This window comes from Pelobates fuscus, chromosome 4, assembly GCF_036172605.1.
Source record: "Pelobates fuscus isolate aPelFus1 chromosome 4, aPelFus1.pri, whole genome shotgun sequence".
Taxonomy (NCBI): Eukaryota; Metazoa; Chordata; class Amphibia; order Anura; family Pelobatidae; genus Pelobates; species Pelobates fuscus.
The window spans coordinates 383,088,233-383,095,466 of NC_086320.1; the positions used below are offsets into that span (position 1 = coordinate 383,088,233).

A 7,234-nucleotide genomic window follows, 5' to 3' on the forward strand; every position below is an offset into this window, starting at 1 on the left:
CGCAGTGGGGGCGGGTTAATATAATAAAGTCCTATGTACTTCCTAAATGGATCTACATGTTTCACATTGTGATGTAATTCCAGTAAAATACAAGTTTAGCAGGCTAAGATTGCCACAAGGCATATGTATGTATATGTGTTTGTAGTATCAGTTAGTTAATTACACGTAGCTAAGATACTGTTATCACTGTACTGACCAGGTGCAGGAATGTAAGAACTGGAATTACGCGTCCCTCTCCTTTGTATCAGATGAGCCACGTGGTTAGACCGGATGGATGAGTTTAGACTCTATTTATTAAATAGGTTAAGGGTATGTGTGGGTGTAGTTAATTGTGGGAGGAGCTACAGTGCTATATAAGGAATGTACTCTATGTATTCAGTACTCAGACTTTGCTGTATTTTGGTGACGCTAGTCCCTCTGAGTCCCGATCGGTGATCCAATAAAGAATCTCTTCCTTCCTGAAGAAACCTGTGTCCATCTCTCTGTGCTTGGCTTCCGTCAGTTTCTCCGGTATCATTTGGTGCATTGGCCGGGAAGCTCATCGTTCAACGGTAGCTGAGAGGCAGAGGCGTGAGACGGTCTATCTTTGCCCACGTTCTCTACGGCTGCACCCCTGAACTTCTGCGTGGACCTCCCTTCGTCTCGGCGCCACTGGTCTGTTGTCCAGGAGATCATCGGCCTCTACGTAAGAAGTGCTGGGGTGTCCCCGTCGATGAGTGTGAACTCAGGTTCAGGAACGAGGAGGTAAGACAACTGCTGTTTTAGACGGCAGGACCCACTAGGGGTATACCGATTGTGCGGTAGGCCCAAAGGGGTTTTGAATCTGTGTATCTGCCCCCTCTGTCGGAGGGAAGGAGCGAAGGCGCACCGCTCGATCGAACGCTCTTTAGTCAGACCGTTTGATTTGGTTAGTCAGGCGGGGTCCTGGTGTAAATAGCCCTAGCCGGACACCGGTGTCTTGTCTAGACTAGCGTTCTAGGGTGTATATTACGTTCGCTAGGTCGGAGGGACCGGGAGACTAAGCGGCGCCTGTGTAAATTCGGTTCGCTAGTTCTCATCCTATCTGGGCTAAGTGGGAAGGCGTGTAAATTTGGAACCCACTAGACTTTTGATAGTACGACTAAGAGGCGCCTGTGTAAATTCGGATCTCTAGCTCGTTGTATAGTGCGACTAAGAGGCGCCTGTGTAAATTCGGTTCTCTAGCTCGCTATGTATATGTGGTGATTGGGCAGTGTGGCTAACCAAAACGGGTGTATATAGTTTTAGGTAGTCCATTCAAGGTACTGGCCAATAGTTTAGTTGGGAATTGTAAATGTGTTAACGATTGTTTTAGTAAAGTGTATATCTTGTTAGATAGCGCGAGCTCAGCCGTCTAGCGAGAGTGTTAATAGTGTGTTGCTGTATTATAGTGCACGGTACCATAACCCTGTATATTTACTGACATTATATAATAAGTACTAATCATTGTCGTCCATTGCATGTTTAACACCATAACCACTAATAATTGTATTGTGACCTTAACTTGTGCTTTGACCTATGCTAACCGTACTGTAACCGCTATTTGTAAAAGACGATGTTACTGGGGTGTGTTATAGACGGGTAATTCGTATATAGAGAATTATAGCGTGGGTGACTGTATAGTTACGCCAAAGGGCATAATATTGATTATATAGTGACTGGTGTAACAGCTGTGTGTGTACGGGAATTCCCTGAGTGTTTATTGTTATTGTGTACGTTTCACTTGGTAACCGTACCACGTGGTGCTGTTGCCAGAGGAAACGGGTGTGACTGTTGAATAGTACGCGTGTATAGTATTCGTTGTCGACGACGTTCCATTGTTAAGTATGGGTGCGTCGCAGTCAACGATTCCGGATCCCTTAGGATGTATGGTTAAGAATTTTAAAAAGGGATTCAAAGTTTGTGATTTTGGGGTAAAGATGTCTCCTGTACGTTTGGTCACTTTGTGTACTAGGGAGTGGCCTACTTTGGTTGCGGCATGGCCGCCACGTGGCAGTTTGGATCCAACTCTGGTACAGCGCTTACACGTGGCTGTATCGGGTAGGCCTGAACTTTACGGCCAGTTTCCTTATATTGACTGTTGGAGACAGGCCGTAAATGACTCGCCAAAATGGCTCCAGACATGCCACGAGGAGCAGTGTCGCCTCATGGTAGCTAGGACTTGTTCGTCCACTAGGACTGGTGTTAGGCCCATTTTGGACACGCCCCCTGAGTCCGAGATCCCTTTGCCGCCCCCTTACTTTCCGTTAAGAAGAAGTGACGCAAACGCAGGAAGTCCTGCACCCCTCCCCTCATTACCCTCATCCACTTCCGCTTCCTCCTCCAGTACAGGATCCACCCCCCCTCGTACTAAATCTCCCCTTCCGGAACCAGAATCCACCCCCATTAGAAACGAATATCCTGATTTGGCGCCACTTCAGACTTCCGGTCAAGCTTCATCTAGCTCGGCTCGAAGTGTTTTATTTACGACCTTTTCCCAAAACCGACCTCCCACATCCCCATACCCTATCTCTCCCCGACCGGAACCCATGACTGACGCCCCTCCACGTAGCCCCATACAGACCCGACAGTTGACCGGTGCCCAACAATTGAGACACTATCAGATGCCTCTTCGTCTGAATCCCGGGTCAGCCTATATTAATGCCGCAGGTCAAATGGCACAAGCTGACCCAGTCTTCGTATATGTCCCATTTACCACAACCGATCTTTTAAACTGGAAGACCCATAATTCCTCGTATACTGAGAAACCACAAGCTATGACTGATCTGTTCACCTCAATAGTACAGACGCATAATCCGACATGGGCTGATTGCCAGCAGTTATTAATGACTTTATTTAACAATGAGGAAAGGACAAGAATAAATCAAGCAGCCATTAAAGCATTAGAGGATAGAGCCCGTGCTTTGAACCAAGCCAATCCAGCAGCATGGGCCGCGACACACTATCCCAACACCGATCCCGATTGGAACGTAAATGGTGCTGATATGGTTCAACTCAGAGCCTATAGAGACGCTATAATTGCTGGCATGAAAGCCGGAGGAAAGAAGGCTATTAATATGTCAAAGACAGTTGAGGTGATCCAGAAAAGCGATGAAGCGCCCAGTGTCTTTTATGACCGATTATTGGAGGCATACCGCTTGTATACCCCCTTTAATCCGGAAGACGCAGACAATTCCCGAATGGTTAACTCCGCCTTTGTCAGCCAAGCATACGGAGATATTAAGCGCAAGCTACAAAAGTTAGAAGGGTTTGCAGGTATGTCCATCACCCAACTAATGGAGGTAGCAAATAAGGTCTATATGAACAGGGATACAGAAAGTAAGAAAGAGGAAGAGCGCAAGATGCGTAAAAAGGCTGATATGCTAGCGGTAGCGATCGCAGGCGTAGATAAACGGGGCCCAGATAGAGGCAATAATAGATGGAGTAGGGAGCCTTTGAGTAGGGATCAGTGTGCGTATTGCAAGGAAGAAGGGCATTGGAGGAACGAATGTCCGCAAAGAGAGCAGTACGAGAGAGACCAACCCAGGGCAGGCTACGGAAACTTTAGAGGTAGAGCGAGAGGTAGAGGAGGCCCCGGAGGGAGTAATGGTTATAGAGGGAGTAATGGGAACAGAGGAAGTGTTAGGGAAGACAGGTATATTCCAGCAGCGCAAAGGTCCCGCGATAGAGAAGGTAGGGACTTTGTAGGATTGGCTGACACTGTCATGGAGGACTATTGATACCGACCGGGCTCCATCCCCCTTGGTCGAGCGGAGCCTATGGTCGATGTATCAATAGGGGGGAAAAGGAGTGCGTTCATGATCGACACTGGTGCTGAACATTCAGTGGTGACTAATCTAGTTGCTCCTCCATCTGGAAGGACTATTACTGTGATAGGAGCAACTGGAAGAAGTGCTGAAAGACCGGTTCTTAAAAGTCGACTCTGTACATTGGGAGGCCACGTAGTAAAACACCAATTCCTTTATATGCCTGAATGTCCAGTCCAATTGCTGGGACGTGATATGCTATCAAAATTACAAGCGCAGATTACGTTCCTACCAAATGGAACAACATCCTTAAAGTTTAATGGACCTTCAGGTATTATGACTTTATCCGTACCAAAGGAAGAAGAGTGGCGACTTTATACAGTGTTGACTAGCCAAAACCCTAGGAGTGATGAGACATTGTTTAACATACCAGGAGTTTGGGCAGAGAACAACCCACCAGGACTGGCCCGCAATATTCCACCAATAAAAATTGAACTGAAACATGGGGTTTATCCAGTGAGCCTAAGACAATATCACATTCCGCAGAAGGCTAAGAAGAACATCCAATCCTATCTGGATAAGTTCATACGGTATGGTATCCTAAAATTCTGTACTTCCCCCTGGAACACCCCATTGCTGCCTGTTCAAAAGCCCGGTACAGATGAGTATCGACCTGTACAGGACTTAAGAGCAGTCAATGATGCGGTTGTTAGCATACATCCAGTTGTACCCAATCCATATAACCTGCTTGCTTTAATTCCGGGCGGGGCTACTTACTTCACAGTTTTAGACCTCAAAGATGCCTTCTTTTGCCTCCGAATTGCCGCAGAAAGTCAATGTATTTTCGCTTTCCAATGGGAGAACGCTGTAACGGGCTCAAAACGCCAAATGACTTGGACAAGACTGCCCCAAGGGTTTAAAAATTCACCTACCCTATTTGGTTCAGCCCTAAGTCAAGATCTATTGGATTTCGAGTCCATCCCAGGAGAGTGTGTATTGTTACAATATGTAGATGACTTGTTGATAGCAGCAGTTACAAAAGAAATCTGTCAGCAAGCAACGCACGATCTACTACACATTCTCTGGAAGGCAGGATACAAGGTGTCTAGAAAGAAGGCTCAGTTGTGTTTGCCAACTGTCAAGTATCTGGGGTTCCATATCTCTGAAGGTCAAAGAATTATGGGGCCAGAGAGAAAAGAGGCTGTCTGCCAAATACCAATACCCAAGAATAGAAGACAAGTGCGAGAATTCTTGGGGGCAGCAGGCTTCTGTAGGATATGGATTCCCAGCTATGCGATACTGGCAAAACCTCTGTACGCAGCTATCAAAGGTACAGAGCACGACCCCTTCTTATGGACCCAAGAACAGCAAACGGCATTTGAAGATGTGAAGAAGGCTTTGATGAGTGCCCCAGCATTAGGTCTACCTGATCACACACGACCATTCTACTTATATGTACACGAGCAAAGAAGAATGGCTGTGGGAGTATTGACACAGTACTTGGGATCATGGCAAAGACCTGTTGCCTACATGTCTAAGCAACTGGATGCAGTGGCCAGCGGACTTCCACCTTGTCTAAGAGCCGTAGCTGCAGCCGCCCTGCTAGTAGCTGAAGCCGATAAACTCACTCTGGGTCAAGAACTTTATGTACGAGTCCCACATGCAGTACAGACGTTGTTGGATTACAAAGGAAATCATTGGTTTAGTAACAGCCGTATGACCAAGTATCAAGCAATGTTGTGTGGAAAACCCAAGAGTGCATTTAGAGACTGTAAACACCTTAAATCCAGCTACCCTTTTGCCACAACCTACTGAAAGTCAACATGATTGTCTGGAAGTAATGGATGAAGTATTTTCAAGTAGACCAGATCTTCGTGATTTTCCCATCCAGAACCCCGATGTTCAATATTACACCGACGGCAGTAGTTATGTGAAAGAAGGGATCCGCTATGCAGGATATGCAGTAACAACCATAGACAAGGTGATAGAAGCTCGGCCACTGGCGAAAGGAACATCAGCACAAAAGGCAGAATTGATAGCACTGACACGAGCGTTACAATTGGCTGAAGGTTTAAGAGTGAATATCTATACGGACTCTAAGTATGCGTTTTTAACCACTCATGCCCACGGAGCTTTGTATAAAGAAAGAGGACTACTGAATTCAGAGGGCAAAGAAATCAAGTACGCAGCTGAAATCCTACAACTATTGGAAGCAGTGTGGGAGCCGAAAGAAGTCGGTATCATACATTGTCGAGCGCATCTGAGAGGAGATGGTGATGTAACCAAGGGAAATCGGATGGCAGATAGTGCAGCTAAGCGTGCTGCTGAATCAGGAAGACAGGAGTATGTGGGGCATATAGCTGCTCTTATACCAACTCCACTGTCCCAATGGACTCCAGTTTATACAGCTCAAGAAGAGGAGTGGTTAAAGACTGAACCGGGAAAGTATTTGGAGAACAAGTGGTATCAGCTAGAAGATGGAAGAATAGTCATACCAGCATCACTAGCGGTAGAAATTGTCCAAAATTATCACAACGGGACACATTCTGGGAGAGACAGTACTGAAGAATCTCTCAGGAAACATTTCTACATACCAAGATTGTCCAACTTGACTCAGGCCATTGTACGCAGATGTGTAACGTGTGCTAAAAATAATGCAAGACAAGGACCAGTAAAGCCACCAGGAGTCCAGTTTATGGGGGGACTCCCCATGTCCGATCTACAAATAGACTTTACAGTGATGCCTAAGTCGGGTGGACATCGTTACCTGTTGGTAATTGTGTGCACCTATTCAGGCTGGGTAGAAGCATGTCCTACTCGTACAGAGAAAGCAGGAGAAGTTGTAAGATTCCTGCTACGAGAAATAATACCCCGATATGGACTACCCTGTTCTATAGGATCGGACAATGGTCCAGCTTTTGTTCACCAGTGCCTACAACAACTGACTCATATGCTTGGTATAAAGTGGAGGCTTCATACTGCATATAGACCCCAGAGTTCTGGTAAGGTAGAGAGAATGAATAGAACTATAAAGAACCAGTTGGCTAAAATGTGTCAGGAAACCCAACTTAAGTGGAACGTTCTCTTACCCATAGCTTTATTGCGAATCCGCAGTACCCCTACCAGAAGGATGGGCCTCTCTCCTTTTGAAATCATGTATGGGCGACCACCTCCCGTACTTGGTAACTTAAGGGGACTTGAGTCAGTTGGGAGAAGGAATTACCCGGCAGCAGGTTGTAGAGTTGGGTAAGACTATGGAGGAGGTACAGAAATGGGTACAAGATAGATTACCTGTGAATATTTATCCCCCTGTTCATAGTTATCATCCAGGAGACCAAGTGTGGATTAAAGAGTGGAATAATGTACCGTTAGGGCCCAAGTGGAGAGGTCCTTATGTTGTTCTTTTGTCTACCCCTACAGCAATAAAAGTAGCAGAAGTGACTCCGTGGATACATCACTCTAGGGTTAAA

General features: G+C 46.2%; 1 pseudogene; it reads left to right on the forward strand.

Annotated features, from left to right (window-relative positions):
* Nucleotides 1-3,980: 3,980 nt before the first annotated feature.
* On the forward strand, nucleotides 3,981-7,234 carry LOC134609500 (uncharacterized; annotated as a pseudogene).